This window comes from Passer montanus, unplaced genomic scaffold, assembly GCF_014805655.1.
Source record: "Passer montanus isolate IOZ18808 unplaced genomic scaffold, ASM1480565v1 scaffold6, whole genome shotgun sequence".
In the NCBI taxonomy this organism is placed as follows: Eukaryota; Metazoa; Chordata; class Aves; order Passeriformes; family Passeridae; genus Passer; species Passer montanus.
Genome location: NW_024371037.1, coordinates 15142541 through 15158675, shown reverse-complemented (window position 1 = coordinate 15158675; position 16135 = coordinate 15142541). Strand labels below are relative to the sequence as shown.

At 38.8% G+C, this 16135-nt stretch overlaps 1 long non-coding RNA gene across 2 annotated transcripts in view; it reads left to right on the top strand.

The window, feature by feature from the left end:
• The window catches only part of LOC120510803, an 85466-nt gene that overhangs the window by 11675 nt on the left and 57656 nt on the right, over positions 1-16135 (top strand). For both annotated transcript variants that reach the window (XR_005629593.1, XR_005629592.1), the window contains exon 2: positions 10900-11065. This is a non-coding gene — a long non-coding RNA (uncharacterized LOC120510803). The remainder of the gene's footprint in view (positions 1-10899; positions 11066-16135) is intronic.

The window sequence follows — 16135 nt, the reverse complement described above, 5'->3', positions numbered from 1 at the left end:
ACTATTCCCCACTCCCCTGAATTTGTGCGAGTGTAACAAGTTTTGAAAGCCAATGTTGTCTCTTCAAAGGCAGGGTTGCCTTCACTGTGCATTATATATCTCATTTGTCTGTCTATTATTTAATGGTGTAACAGCTAGTCAATATTTCAGGTAGTAAAATACTTTATCCCCAAGTGGTAGGAAATCCTTACACATTTCCAGTAGCACATCCTCTCAGAGGAAACATTAATCTGCTGAGTGAGCAAGGCAGAGTCACTCCACTAGAACATCTCCTTACTACTTTTGCTGCCTGGTCTTTATTATAGATAGAAACTCTTTAAGAAAAAATGGAAGCTACTAAAATATCATTAGTAATGGAATATAAAAGTATTCAGGCCTATTGAAAGTGTATTTTGCTGATTATATCTTAACAAAACCAGAATTAAGCTCTGAACAAGCTTGGGATGTTAAACACATCTTTAAAAACTGTTGTTTTATCAAAAGAATGAGATTTTATTAAAAACTAATTGGCACATTTGTTTTGAAAGGGGGACCTCTTAAACAATACAAGGTATATGTTAGCCTCATACAGATTTAGGCTTGATTGTGCTCTTTCAGATGGTTGCATCAGAGCACCAGAATAAAAATTAAACTTAATAAAATTACAATAAACTAGATTAAGAGCAGAATTAGGGCCCTAAATATAGTCAGTAACCTCTTGAGGTCTGAACAGCAAAGCAACAGCAAGATGGAACTTTGCACAACTAGTAGCATCCATCTTAATTCTTACCCCAAGTATGAAACCTGACTGAGAAATTTTGGATTTCCTACATTATTTGTTTTCTATTAAACTGTAGTATTCTGGACTATTCAGAATTCAGCCATCAGAATTATGAGAATGGGCTCCTAAATAATTTATTTGATGTACTTGATGGAATAAAAATAAGTTTTAACAGCATTGATCTGAACAATTTCTTTTTATGTAACATAATGTTTCCCATCCTTTAGGTTAGGGACACTTGGCACTTGTGAGACTCTCAGATAACTTTGCAGGGAGCTGTGTGGGAAAACTGGAGATGATAAAGTCAACTCTGGAGAGCACAAAATGGTGCAAGCTGTGGACAGCTGTGGACTAGTTTGTGGTCTAGGCTTCTCTTTTGACTCATACTGAAACTAACTCTGTATTTTAAGCAAGGAATGAGCCTTTATACTGAGAGTATCCTGTAACTTGAGATTATCTGTGTGTCTTCAGGCAGAGCCACTGAGTTCATCTATGCCTTGATGTTTCCCAGATAAAACGGGACTCAGGCACAGTGTTTTCTCTGTGTGGCCCTTGCTGTCTATCTTCTTACTCCAGGTGTTAAAACAGAGATCTGGAATAGCTGCTTCCTGGTGTCAGGTAGATGTCTGGGAGGTTGGGATCTAGACAAACTTTCAATTTTCTGTGCTGTTGCAGAAAAGCGTAGCAGTTTCCTCAGGTTAAACATGATGCCAGTCTTGGATCCCATTTGCATTAGTAAAGTCAAATAAATTCATTTCAGATCATGCAGATTTAACTGAGATCAGACCCAGCCCTTCATAAATAATCCTAATTGCGGCCTTCCAGCACCCAAAGGGAGCCTGTGAGAAGGATGGAGAGAGACCTTTCACAAGAGCATGGAGTGACAGGACAAAGGGGAATGGCCTCAAACTGAGAGTAGGTTAGGATTAGATATTAGGGAGAAATTCTTTACTGTGAGGGTGGTTAGACACTGGAACAGGTTGTCCAGAGAAGCTGTGGCTGCCCCATCCCTGGAAGTGTTCAAGGCTAGGCTGGGTGGGGCTCTGAGCAACCTTGTCTAGTGAAAGGTGTAACTGCCTATGACAGGGGGATTGGAATAGATAATCTTTAAGGCCCCCTCTAACTCAGACCATTCAATGATTTTATGATTATATGACAATCCATGCTCCTGAGGCTGAAAGTCACCTACATTTATGCATATTGGATGCATCTTTCAGACAGAGAAATCGTACTGTGAAAGATGTTTTGCTTCACTGAGCAGCATTTCCCAAAATATTCCAACTGCCTCTTATATTTCACAGATGCAATTTCCATTCTATTATCTTTTCTCCTACACATTATTCTAAAAGAGTTACACAAGGAGAGAAATCTCATCACAATGAAAAAACTACTTGTGATCAATATAATGTGTGCACTGATTAAGTTCCCTGTGGAGTCCTCAACTCCATGTCATTTCTCTGAACACTAGATTTTGCCTGTATATCTCTGATGCAGCCAAGACGTGTAAAAATTAATGTAAGCTGACAACTTGTTATTAGTTACACATCTGAAGAGTCTCAAGTGGATAGGCGCTTCCTCCTCAAGTCAATTGTGACTGAGGCTTGCTAATTGACTCAAATCTTCCTGGTGTGTGTACTAGCATATTAAGGGGCAAATGGTGGCTAGAGCTAGGGCTTTTGAGTCATATCATGCCAAAACAATTCTCATTAAAGCCACCTGATATCATTATATTTCCTCCAGCCCAAATCCTTACATAATAAGAAATGCATTTCAGAGCCAGTCCCAGCTCTCTGCTCTGTTCAGCGGCTGACAGAGCTTTTTTTGTGAGCTGGAAGATGTGATTGCCACCTCCCTGTGCAAGAAACACAGCAGCCCACAACTGTGCCATGCCCAGAAGGAGATGGGGCACATCACTCCATCACAGAGGGTGAGAGGACACAAAGGAGGGGCTTGGAGGAGGGAGAGAGAAATAGGCTGGGGGAAAGAGGTAGGAATGCGTAAAGGAATGGGAACAAAAAAGTTAATTATAGAGTGCATTGCTCAGGTGTGAGCTAAGCCATCTCCAGGGCACAGGAAACTCCAGGAATGCTGGTTGAGGTGCTTGAAAGCCTGATGGAGCTTGGGTGTTGTTTTGCTGCACCAACTCCAAAAGGACCCAGTCTTGTGTTGTTCGGATGCACTGTGCAAGAATTTATATAGTTGTTATAATCTATTTTGATTTAATATCATTTTACTCTGACAATTTGAAAATGTATAACACTAAATAGTGGGAAGTACATATTTCATGATACATTAAGCATACAGCAAATTGAAATGAAAATAAATAAAACCAAAGACTTGTATTTCTGCATAGCCAGCATAAAACATTTTGGTATGATCATGGCAGTTTTATTGTTGCCGTTTTTTGCTTTTGTAATTTATTCACTTTTTGATACATTCTTGATAAAGATCTGTTCTTTGGAGTATTTCCAAAAGAAAATTATTCTCTAGGAAAACCTTTAGTCACCTTTATTACAGTTAGCCACTGGTAACCACCATCAAACCATTATGGCTAAAATAAAACACATTCTCGAAGGAGTAAATCTGAGGCAGTGAGAGATATGGAATAAAATTAAATGTTTAATGATGATGATTTCATCTCTAACTCCTCAGGGAGAAAAAAGCTGAGTAAAAGACCCACGTGGGAAGAAGTGGAGGGAAGGTGAATAAATAAACCAGAAGAAAAAATGTAGGGCAATTATTTTGTTGAAAGCAAGTCTTTTCTTTTAATTACCATATTGAATTATATGAATATTTTTCTTTATTATAACCAGAAGGCTTCAGTAAATAAAATAAAAACAAGACATAAATAGAAAACATTCCCAGGAGCACTTGTATATATGGAACAGAAATGGGAGCAGGTGCCTGCAGTTTTTGTATACAACTTCAAGCGTAACCGTAACACAGTTTAGTTTTAGGTTTTAAGGACTGATGTTGGCTATATATTTCCATAGGAATGCTTGTATCTGTGACACTGGAGTACTTGAGAGCTCCTTAAAAATATATGGGGTTAAAATATTCCAATCTTTTCTTCTTACCATGGGCTAATGTTACATTCCATTCCAGAAAACAAAACTACTGGCATGACCTGGTATTGGAGCACAAGCAACAGCAACTGGCAAGTAACTTCTGGCCTGGAGCCAAAGAACCACAAGGTTACATCTCTACATACACCAAATCAGTCTCTGTATCCTCTCTTTAAAAGCACCTGACATTTTCCTAAGATTCTGAGGACATCTGAGAAATTGAGCAATTGAGCAATTTTTCTTTGTCTTCTTTTCTCTCTTGCAGACAAACTTTCAGTAAATTATACACTCAGTCCATGAAGATGCAGACTGACTGTGATTTCAGAACGGGCTGAGTTAAAAGTGTGTAAACCTGGAGTGACAACTGCACAGTCAGTGATGTTCCTTTAGATTCAGAATGGTTCAGCTGAGATCAGATTCCAGCCAAACTGACATTTATGTGTACAGAAAATGTAGGTCTCCTTCCAAAGACCTGCCACTGCACATATGAGGGATGTGTGAGGCAGAATTCCTGCAGGATTCCTCTGTATCACAGGTTGTCAGGCATTCAAACAGTTAATTTATGGTTACTTTCTGCGATTCTGCTTACTGTGGTTCCATAAGTGGAGAACATATGGTTTACAAAATACTATCTCCTCTGAGCTACATCCCCGTGATTTCAGCTAAGGTCAAGTTTTACAGATTAAATATTACCCTTCTACAAAGTGTCTGCCTTATGTGTCTTGAGATCTGGAATTTAAAAATAAATCAGCTTGTCTTAGTCCCTCAAAACATTTATCCTTTCAAAGAATGTAGGCCATGTGCACAGGCTGGAGAACCATGTTTTGGGATGTGGTTGTTTAGAAAGGATTTGAGGTTCGTGAGAGAAAATCAGTCATACTGAGGCATGAGTGACTGAGCTTCATTCAAAGCACTGGGTTGTCATAATCCTTACAATTTCAAGTGGGAATCCCAAGTAGGAGCATGACAGTATGTTCCTTTGAGCCAAGAGTGTCCACTCGTGGTGTCCTTTCATTGAGAGTAGTGTTAAGAAATTCAGAAGAATTCAGTTGAGAATAACATAACAAACTATCGAAGAGTGGTAAGGAAGGGGGGAAAAATCATTTAAGAAAACCTTTAAAGGCTATTTCCAGCAGCTTAGTGTGCTTAATTTAATGAAACCAAGGTTAGTAATGTCATGAGCACATCTCAGAGAATTTATTCCACCTGATCTTAACTGATCTAGTGTCACCTAGTGTAGGTCACCTCTTCCAGGCCTGCTGTGTAACTGAAGGAAAGTGTCATCACCCCAGGATGCTTTTCCTCCAGCAGAAAACAAATGTCCCAAACAACCTAGATAAATCATTATCTGTCTGCATGGGCCACAAGGGGAAAGTAAATGATTTATTCAGACTAGACACCTGATACTGAGACAAGTGAATTAAAAGGAGATAAATTCTCACATACACTGCATCTGAGCAAAGCTATGCAGTAGCTTACTGGAGCAGGCCAGGGTTTAATGAGATCTGTCTGCTAAAAGTTGAAGGTGGACTAAACCAAGCTATAAATAAAGCAAAGGGCTTTTAAAACACTAGAGAATTTACTAGATTTACTAGAAAATGCAGCATATTCTTCATGACTGATCATTTTAAACACAAGATTTGCTGGTTTTTTCCACAAGACGCTTTAGCTCAAAAATTTAATTTCACAGATGTCTCATTAATTTAGTAGTGAGATTCAACTGCCTTAAGTTAGGAATCTAAACATATATCATTTACAGCTCAAATCAGCACCTCAGGCCGAGGTCCTTTCATTAAAAAAATAAGCTTTTTCAGAGGGTACTGTTTTCAATCCTAAAAACAGGCAGAGAATTGTTTGCCAGAAGAATCTGTCTCTTTCCACTGTTTCTAAAATGTGTGCTGTACAATTCACATTGATATGGGACATTGAACTTCTGTGTAGGTGAGATGGTTTTCATACTGGATGGTTTCTCCCTGGTCTGACAGGTCATGAAACTCTGACCAAAGTGACAGTCAGTGCTTTCACATCCAGTCATAGTTTGTACATCTTACTTCTCACTCATGCAGAGCTTGTCATACAACACCACAGAATTCCCTTAATTTCTCCTATGCATATAATTGTCTTTCAGTGCTCTTATATATATATGTTGACTGTTAAAATACAATTCTGTTCAGTTACATGACCATGTGGGAACAGCAATATTTTATTTATTGATTCGACTCCAATGCCCATTCTAAGAGGGATTAACTTATTTTCAGGTGTTTTTATGGAAAATAGAAAAAACTAAGCTATTCCCAGTTTTCTACTCTAGAAAGTCTAGTAAAGCAGGATAAGCAGGACATTTTTATTAATGCATCCTCACCTGCAGGAGTTCATTTGAAGAATCATCAGGCCTCTGTCTAATAGCGTAAGGACAAAATAATGATTATATATTCCCAGTCCACCATTAGAAAAGTATTTGTTTCACTTCTATCCTGAATAATTTGAGAAGAACGTGTGGAAAGAATGCTCTTCCTGTTCTGGGTCTTGTCCTCTATTGTTCAGGCCTTTGTTTAGAGGGAATCTAAAATGCCACTGCACAGTTATATCTCACCTTAATGCACTCAGGCAAAATCTCCCTCTCCATTCTCCATGTATGCTTCACAGACATTTTTAGAGGCACAAAACAACCTCAAAATGCCACCTTGCGGAAAAAAAAAAAAAGGCATTGGTAGCAGATATTTCTTCTGACTCTTGATTGACAAGAATATGACTCTTTCTGAAGACTCCAAATTGCCCTTTATCTTCATTAAAGGCAAAAGTGGTTTCAGAGTTCTTGTTATTGTAGAAGGCTTTGAGTTCATGCATTGAATCAGTGGCAAAGTTGACAGTGAAAATAAATTGCCCTTTATCTTCATTAAAGGCAAAAGTGGTTTCAGAGTTCTTCTTATTGTAGGCTTTGAGTTCATGCATGGAATCAGTGGCAAAGTTGACAGTGAAAAGCTGCAAACTATCCCCCAAGATCACCCCCACTCTATCTTTCTTGCAGAGATCCTCAGAGAGAAGGACTGGGTTTTGCAGAGAGAAGCAGCACAGTCTATGCAGAAGAACCACATTTATGTCTCTGCTAAATGCTTTATGCATCTGCAGTGCTGGGACCAGATTTGCCTCTGCATGCCAATTTTTCAAAAGAAAAGCCTTGGCTTTTCCAGATTAGTGGTGGGATATGTTTCAGCCAGACAAACAGATCAGATACGCTTCCATCTGTACTGAGCCTGGACATAAACCTTTAAAAAAATGTCCCTTCACAAAAACTTCTGCACAAATTATAACAGCTCTCCACCCCTGAGAAACCCTAAATATGGGAAGAACATGGTCAAATGTACTCTGAGAAAATCAGTGACAAGCATCACTAATAGAGCAGATCAACACACGAGTTGAGTGCCTCGTCTTTGGGGCCATAGGATGCTCGTGCTCTGTGGAACAACTTGCAGCAGAAAGGCCAGGTATTGACTCTGGCCCTGTTTCCCAGTGGAGGCACTGGCAGCTTACAAAATGCAGAGGCTCAGCAATAGAGGAGAACAAAAGCATACCTACAGAGAAATTCAGCAGAAAACCCCCGCCATCTCTTCAGCTGATGGCTACATCTGAATTGGTTATCTAGATTCCCTGGATAGATGATGAACGGAAGCATTTGTCCAATACCAGTTACATGCCCTACATGGCTCTTCTGACTACAAAGTGCATCCCCTTGACTAGCTCAGGCATAGATTCCTGTGAAACCTATCCCAGAGAAATTGTCCGACAGTGCAAAGCCACTAGGGCACAAAATTACCTGTGACAGAAGCATTAGGCCCATCTTCTATTCTGGGTGCACAGTTGTGGCTGAAACACACTGTGTGGCCTCTTCACAGTTAAAGAGAAGGTTTAATCCTGCTCAACAGATGCACTTCCCTGATTTGAGGCTTGTCCACAGGAACAGACTTTGGCGGTGACCTTTTATGGGAGTATATTCAGCCACAATAATACAGTGCAGAGGGAAGTGCTTACAGTAAAAACCACAGATGTTCATCACAAAATGTGGTTTCATCAACTACAACATATTACAAAAATGTACAAGGTCTTTAAATTGCAGAAAAGCTTATGCATTTCAGAGCCACTGAAGGAAAGTTCTCATGGTAGAGAATATTCCAAACTGTATAACCTGTGAAGTCATCACTGTTACCTAAACTTGACATTTCTGCTTGTTTTCTTTGTGTTCTCTTTTGCACAAAGCAGGCAGCTGACAAAAATGTCAATTCCTTCCAGTCGTTGTGAGTCTGAGGAAATACATTTGGAACTGGTTTATGTCCTCTAAATTACAACAATAACATTGTGTGTGGGTGTGGGTGTGTGTGGGTGGGTGAGAAAAAATTTAAACTATCAAGAGCAAGACTAAAAGGTGACAAACTTCTAAGAAGAACAAAATCCCATGTTTGGGTTATCTCAAAGCCAAACATAGCTGAAACAATTCTCCAGAAGAGCAGAATCAAATGACAAGGAATAAAGCGTAATTGGCTCAAGAAGTCTTATCCATGAGTAATATAAAACTTGCTCATAAACAAGTACTATAAAATTTGTGATATCTTTCTTTCAAGGAAAGTAACAGTCAGAAAACAATTTCATGTTTTTTAAGTGAAACTCACACATTAGGCAAATTTTCACCTTTGTGGACCAATAATCTTGGTTTTAATTGACTTCTTTATCCTAGCTTCAAATAATAGAAGATTCACTGCACCGTAAACTATGGATACTGGCTACATTACTATGACATGTGCTATTGCTCTGGCTTGCCTCTGTGTGACATGTCATAAATGCACTAACTATCAGCACCGGATTTGTCAGGGAATTGGAATAGGCAAGGGGGGAAGTGAGCAAATACTCTAAGTCTGCCACTGTGAGTAATCACAAGTCCCATCCACTTGCAGGGGTGATCTTGGGCTGTGTTGTGTTTTAGGAACAGCACTCCCTAGTTCAGTGCCCCCTTACAAGGAGACTCTCCCAAATCAGATGTCCATTGCTTGTTCCGACCTACAATGGGAGACACAAAAGGCAGAGATTATGGGCTGAGATAAGAACAATTTACTGGAAACAGCAATGAGATAAGAAAATTAACAGTCACGGCAGCAATATAATAGCAACAGTGTACAAAGAGAGGGTGATTTACAAGCAGAATACTCACTAAACTGAGACAGTGGTAGCTGGTACATCCACCATGTTTTGCCATGACTGGAAATGGTGCCCCTTCCTCTCAGAAGTGTGAGAGTTGTTTCCCCCACCCCAGACATGGTGTAAGATGGTATGGGGTAACACTGTGTTTGCCACACTCACATGGCTCCAAACTACCCTCTCAAGGGCTACTGGGAAAATTAACTCAGTCCTTGGCTGGAACTAGGACAGCCTGCAATCCATTTTTAGAAACACATAGTGCCTAGAACCCAACTTCTAGGCATTCAGCAGCAGAAATGTGGGAAATACTGCGGGGTTCAACATTACCTTCAAGACCACCCTTCTCAGTGGACCATAGTGGCATGGGAGGATGGAGGGCACAGAAACCCTTCCTTTTTGAGATACTGCAGATCCCTCTGATTTCAGGAGAAACACTCCTAGTTGCTGGAGGGAAGCAGTCAGGCCTTCTTTCCTCATCTATGGCTCTGGAGGAAACAGCAGATGCATCTCCAGAACCCTCAAAGACTGGCAGAGGAGCATCCAGGAGAACAGCCCAGGGCATGTTGCCCAGCAGCTTCCTGTCATGCATTCCAGGATAGTCTCCTAACAGTGATTGGGGCTGCCATCTGGATGGACACAAATGTGGATTTTAGAATGGCCACAGGTTAACATTTAGAGGAAACACTGACTTCCACTCTGTGTTTATTCTGGGGATACAGATACTTTCTGTCCTAGTTATTTCTGCTTTTCACACTTTTCATGGCCCCTACAGAAATGTTTTCTGGCTCTGCAATACTGTCAGTAGGCAGGGTCATCTCACTCGTTGTACTTGTGTTGTCATTTTTTTTCTAGCACAGATAGAAAGTCAGCAATGTCACAGGATTTGCATACAGCTTGCTCTTCAAGCATAGCCTTTAATAGAATCACAAAATGACTGACATGCAAGAAATTATTAGAGAGAACATGGAAATATAGCCACCAAATGCACAGGTCACTCACTGCAATTTGATAGAGGGCAAAACTCACAGTGCAGTACCAAGTTCATATGATTCACAGCTAATTCAATGACACCTCTTACACACAGGAAAATTACAATCCACCACAAGAATTTCCTGCCGTTTCTATCTTTTTGTCTTAATAGTCTCCAATATTTAATATTCCAGCTACACAGCATTTAAATAGTTTTTAAATAGCCTCCCCATTCTCAAAGCAAAGATTTTCAGCCTTCCCATGCCTTAAAGTCACTTAGTCATAAAGAATTGTCACCCTTCTCATAGTCTCAGCACATCCTGTTTGTCCAGCTACAAAGACAGCAAGGAAAACTATGAGCTCATTAATTCTCTTCTCAAGTCTGAACCAAAAGAGCAGTCACTGAGCAGGAGTAACCAGCAACATACCCTCATGATGCACACAGCCTATTGCTGATTTGGTGCTGGTTGTTTCCTAGGAGCTGAGCAACCCTGCTGGTACACCAGAATTTTATAAGTGTCATTTTTTAGTAGCTCCCAAATAACTCCTATAACAAATATTCACTCAATCAAGCAATTAGATTGGGAAAAAAAAATGTTAGTATTTTTTCTATGTAGTACTAGAGCTAATATTGAGAGATTTTTAAACAAGCATTTCTGATTTCATTGCAACGAGCAATGTCTGCCACTGTTATGGCCACTAAAATGTTTTGACTACCATGCCTCATTTGCAGCAACCATAAGTTCAGAACTGAAATACAAAGCAGGAAAACAGCAAATATTTGAATGACTTATTGGGTTCTACATCAGCATTTTCATGTTTCCTCCAGTCACTGCTAAATGACCACTCCTCAGTTCCAAACAAAAGCTAGCTTTTCATTGATGCTGACTGCTTCTTTTCACATTAAATGTGTTTCAGCTACACCTCTGTCATTTTAGACACCCTGGACAGATCTACATAACCTAATCTCCACACATCTCAACCCACTGTGCCCTGTATCCTACTGACCAGACAAGAAAGGCAAACAACCATTTCTATGCAGAGAGACAGTACAGCCTTGGTGAATGTGGGGGACTGTGAGCAGGTAAGTTAATGACAGAATTCTGCTGATTCTTCAGGAATGATTTCTTCATTATTTAATATCATCTCAATGATTAGAATGTCATTATTGTCAGCCATGGCTGTTAATAACTTGCTGTTGCCTTACCTCATGGTCTGCTTTGTTACAGTATCAAGACAAAGATTTGCCCCATCTAATTTACATGTTCATCACACAGTCTAAGCTAATCAGCTAGGATTTTCCATAACCAATGAAGTATATCTAAAATACATATCTAAGTATCTTTGAAAAACTTGCTCTGTGATGGTGTCTGTTTCTCTCCCCTTATATGAAAGACATTAAATGACTGTCTTTGATAGCCTAGTTCCCCTGTGTGTTCTTAATTTAGCTTTGACAGCTAGAGTTAGGCAAGACAGATTTCATATTAAATTGCCTTTTAGACTTACATTCAGTGACTTATTATAATTAGCATATGTAATATAAATTCTTCCTGATTTCCTTCTAAAACTATTTATTTTAAGCCATGCATTGCTCGGTTAATTCACACATCAGAATTGGTCTTTCAGAGCTGTGGCACTTCACTGAAACATTGTTACTGAAACAATGGAAATGAAGAACAATGTATACAGCAGATTCTCATATTCTAAGATAGATAAAGCAAAAATGTGCATTAACCAACTTTTCACAGAAAGACCAAGTGAAACCACTGGATAAACACCTGTCCAGAAAAATTATTCCAAAGGTGACCACCATGAGCCAAACTCCCCATTCTCCCTCATTTAGCTCCTCTCACCAATTTCATTGCTTCAGATTACAATTATGTAAGAAATGTTTTCACAGTATATTTATTTCCAAAGTCCCTTTATTACAAGGATTTGTTTTCTCTTATTTAGTGCTTCCAGTTTCATCGCTGAGTAGAACACAGAGTATTTGTAGCTATGCAGGTAGCAAGGATCCCTGCTAGATCCATGTTGTATTAACCCATCAACATAAAAGGGATGAAGACCACCCCAAACCAGTCCAGCCCCAGTCTGCCCCACTGCAGGCAGCTAAGGGGAGAAGATCAACAGCAAGTCAACCAAAGCACACAGATGACTTGTGGACATAGCACATTTAACAGAAATGTTGCATTCTTACATAGTTCTATCCAGGACAACTTTGCATCTATCTTGGCTCAAACTGGATCTGAATGCAATCATTTTTGAAATATCATCATTACATTACTTGAAGGGGCACAGTAAAAACAGGTTAAGACTATCCTGGGTCTAGAGAATATGGGGTGATTAAGTCCTATGGTCTTTGTGCAAGACCTTAACCCGCATTATAAATATACAATTCCTGTTGCAAATAGCAAAGTTAAACACGTTCTTTGCAAACGGCAGCAGCTGGACCATGGAAAGGTCAGCTGTGTGTGCAGTGGGTCTAGCTGAAAGGTCACAAGAGAGGCAAATAACGGTGATCTTTAGCATGGTCCACACCATTTCTCCCTTTGGAAAACACACACTAAGTCTCTCTGGCCAAACCTCTCCACATCCTCCCTGTGTGCAGAGAGAGGAGGATGAAGGGTCAGTGCACATCACTTGTGGCTCTCTGCTAGGGGCTGTGCTCCAAGAGGTCTTCTGCCAGTACAGGCAGAGAAGAGACAGAGAGCCCAGCTGGGTCACATTGGGTCCACAAGCACATTACAGACATAGCCAGTCTATCTTTCTTAATGCTTTTCTTGGTTTAAGTAATTTTTGTTAGTTTTTTTATTAAAATTGTGTATACTACCCACATGCACCAAGGCTCTGAAATACAAAAATTTTCATACACATATGGAAAGACAGGGTGTTTACACTTACTGTACTTTACCTCATGCTCTGCAGTTAATCATGCTTCAGAGCAAACCTCTTAAAATCTAACATGATTTAAGAATGGAAATTATAAACTCATAGGTAACTACTTCAGAATTGAGACTCAATTAGTTGATGCTTGTTGACCATATTTTTTCAAATATGAGGAAATAGCTGTAATTGCACACTAACCTATAAATAACAAAGTTATACATTAAAAATAAATAATATTTAATAAATAATAATTATCAATGTTATGATCATTGATATTTATATTATTATATAATATTTATAGTATATTATTAATAATATAATAGTAATAATCATTCAATTGATAGATAATTAACTATTAACAATAATTAAACTACTAAATTATTATTAATGAATTAATAATTAATAATTAAAATTTTAAATATTTTCCAAATAGTTTTCTAATTGGTGGGTTCCAGGAAATTTCACTTTGCTGTTAAGAAAATATAATACCTTTGAGAGTCCGGTTCTGTACCTTTTAGAGTTCAGCTCTTAATCCATGCATTTCTTAATCTATTTCTTTGCTCCAGAGAGGTCTGTCAGGCCAAGTCAAGCCAGCCTTTAGAAATGATGATGCTCAGTGAAGCGGGGCAGGGAGCACCCATGCAAACTCCACTACTGGTGGGAATGGGTTAGGGGTTGAATTCTATATGCATAATTGTGAACTGGTTTCCATTTTAAGGTAGACAGAATTAAATAAAATATAAAGGTACCTACTGTATAATAGTGTATATATAAAATAAGGTAGAATGGTTGCACTGAATCACAGGAATTTATAGAAATAGACAAAAAAACAAACTCACCTGCTTAATTTAAGAACATCACCAATAAAAAAGAAGGCAGAGAAAAACATTTATATAAAACTTGTTTAAATGCCACCAAGGAACAGTGTACAATAGACAAATTTAGCATTTTGCCCATGAAAATATTCTCCAAATTAGCTGTTGATTTATTCCCTGTGGCATGTTGCTTGAGAGATTGGAAGGAAAAGTCTTTTATTCTCTAAGGATTATTTCCAGCATCCCTCAAACCCAGAGGCTGAGCAGAAGGCAGCTGAACTGGAGGTGTTTTTCTGCCCTTCCCTCCCATGTCTCAGGCTGCTGCCCCAGCACCTTCAGCTGCATGCACGGGAGTCGTGGTGAGCTCCAGGCGTGGCCCTCGGCTCTCACTGAGGTCCCATCCCACTGCCAGCTGGTGACAGAAGAGTCATTTGTCCTTATGGCCCACACTCAGACAACAGACACGCAGCTACCACACACAGCACAAGAATCAGCTGGACATGGATTTCAATTTCACTGCACCAGAGGGAAAGAAACCCATGTTCTTTCTATGAACTCCTCTCCTCAGCAGAGAGAGCCACCCCCCATGCAATCACTGCTAGACATTTTTTTTATTCAGTAAGCCTCTCAGAGATAAACAACTTTGCTATTAGTGCATTGCAATGAAAATAAAATCCATGGCAGATGGTTGCCAGTGAGTCTTGTTTAAACACTTCACATAAAAAGGGAATGGCAGAGAGACACAAGTGTAAAACAGAAATTGGTGGAAATTAACAATGTTATGAATTCACCTTTGTCTTACAGACCCCTTTAACCATGGAAAACTCAAGATAATTGAAGATTTGCCCCTTTCTGTTTCTTCCACTCTAAAAATTTTGTTAAAGTCTATTTTACATACAAAATATACTTTTTACTTCCGTAAAAAAATGTGAATAAAGAAGTCGAGGAACATGAAATAAATATATACATGATATGCCTCCTGCACAGGAAAGGAAATAGTAGAGAAATGTTTTTTTATTATTATTATTCTTAAAACTTATTGTAGAGTTGTAGGGTTATTGAAAGAGATTATTACTGTCATCTTAATCACTAAGGATGAGCTATGTTGTTTAGACACATATTCTAAGAAAAAAAGCCTGAAATTGGAGCAAAATGGAAGGATAACTATTTTTGCAAGCAGCTCACACAGACTAATTTCATTGAAGATTAATATATTTTAATGATTTATTTTATATTTAATTGAAAACAAAAGCCACTTACCTCTGTTATAAGGACTTAATGAAAGACAAGAATATATGGTTTAATACTCATGTGTGTCCCTATGCACCTTTAAGTACCAAGTTTATTTCAGTGTTTTATTACCAGCTGTCTCAGTGTTCCCACAAGTAATGGTCAGCCCAGCCAAAAGCTGCCTGTGATAGAAATTGTGAGGAGTCCCAGGCTAACAGCATACAGTGTATCAACACATTCTCTTTTATGAGCTTTAAAATGGATTTTTCCAATTTCACAGTAAGTTGCTTTGTTCTTCTACTATGGAGATGAATAGAAGTGCTATTTTTGTACCATGTTATATAATTTTGTCAAATATCTTCATTAAACTAGATCAGTCCTACTCTTTTCAGAATCTACTACTTCAGTTTTATTTGCATCTGTCAAATAAATTTGTAGATATTGATCAAAGATCTCTTAGAGCACCTTTTCTTCCTGTAACTCCACCTTCCAGCACTGAGGACAGAAAAAGCACATGACAAGATCTAGGAGTATTGTTCCTTCATTTCCCTCTTCATCACCCCTCTAGCTTTGTGGTGGGGAAATCCCATCAAAATACCCTAGATACTCCTCTGCCTTATATTTTTATGAGAACACAGCAAGATTTGGAGAGACTTTCCTTGCACCATGGCCATCTCTGCAGTGTTATTCCCAGTGAGGATGTTATCAGCCTTAGGCTGTGGCAGTGACCATCATAATCCACTTCTAGCCCCAGACCCCTGCCCACCAAGGAATAGGATGGGGCAAGATGAGGATGTATGGCAAAAAAATTATGGCAAAAATTTGTGACAAATGGTATGATTGTAATCAATGACCAAAAAAAATGAATGACAAAACAAAAAAGTTAATGGTAAAACAATGAAGGAATGAGAATGCAAAACAGATAATTAGGTGTACAAAAAAAAGACAAGATCCAGATTGTGAAAAGTAAAAAAAAAAACTATTTACAGAGAACAGTATATTTCTCACAAAGCCACAAAGCACTGCATTCTTGCTTTATTATCCCAGTATATTTCTCACAAAGCCACAAAGCACTGCATTCTTGCTGTAACTATAAAATTTATTTGGATAATAAACCCAGACCAACTTCAAACTACATAACATGTCGTGCAACTAGCACTTGTTTTGAGGACTCAAGTTGGAGAAAATCAGGGTGGAGTCAATGCCACTGAAACAGGGTCTCT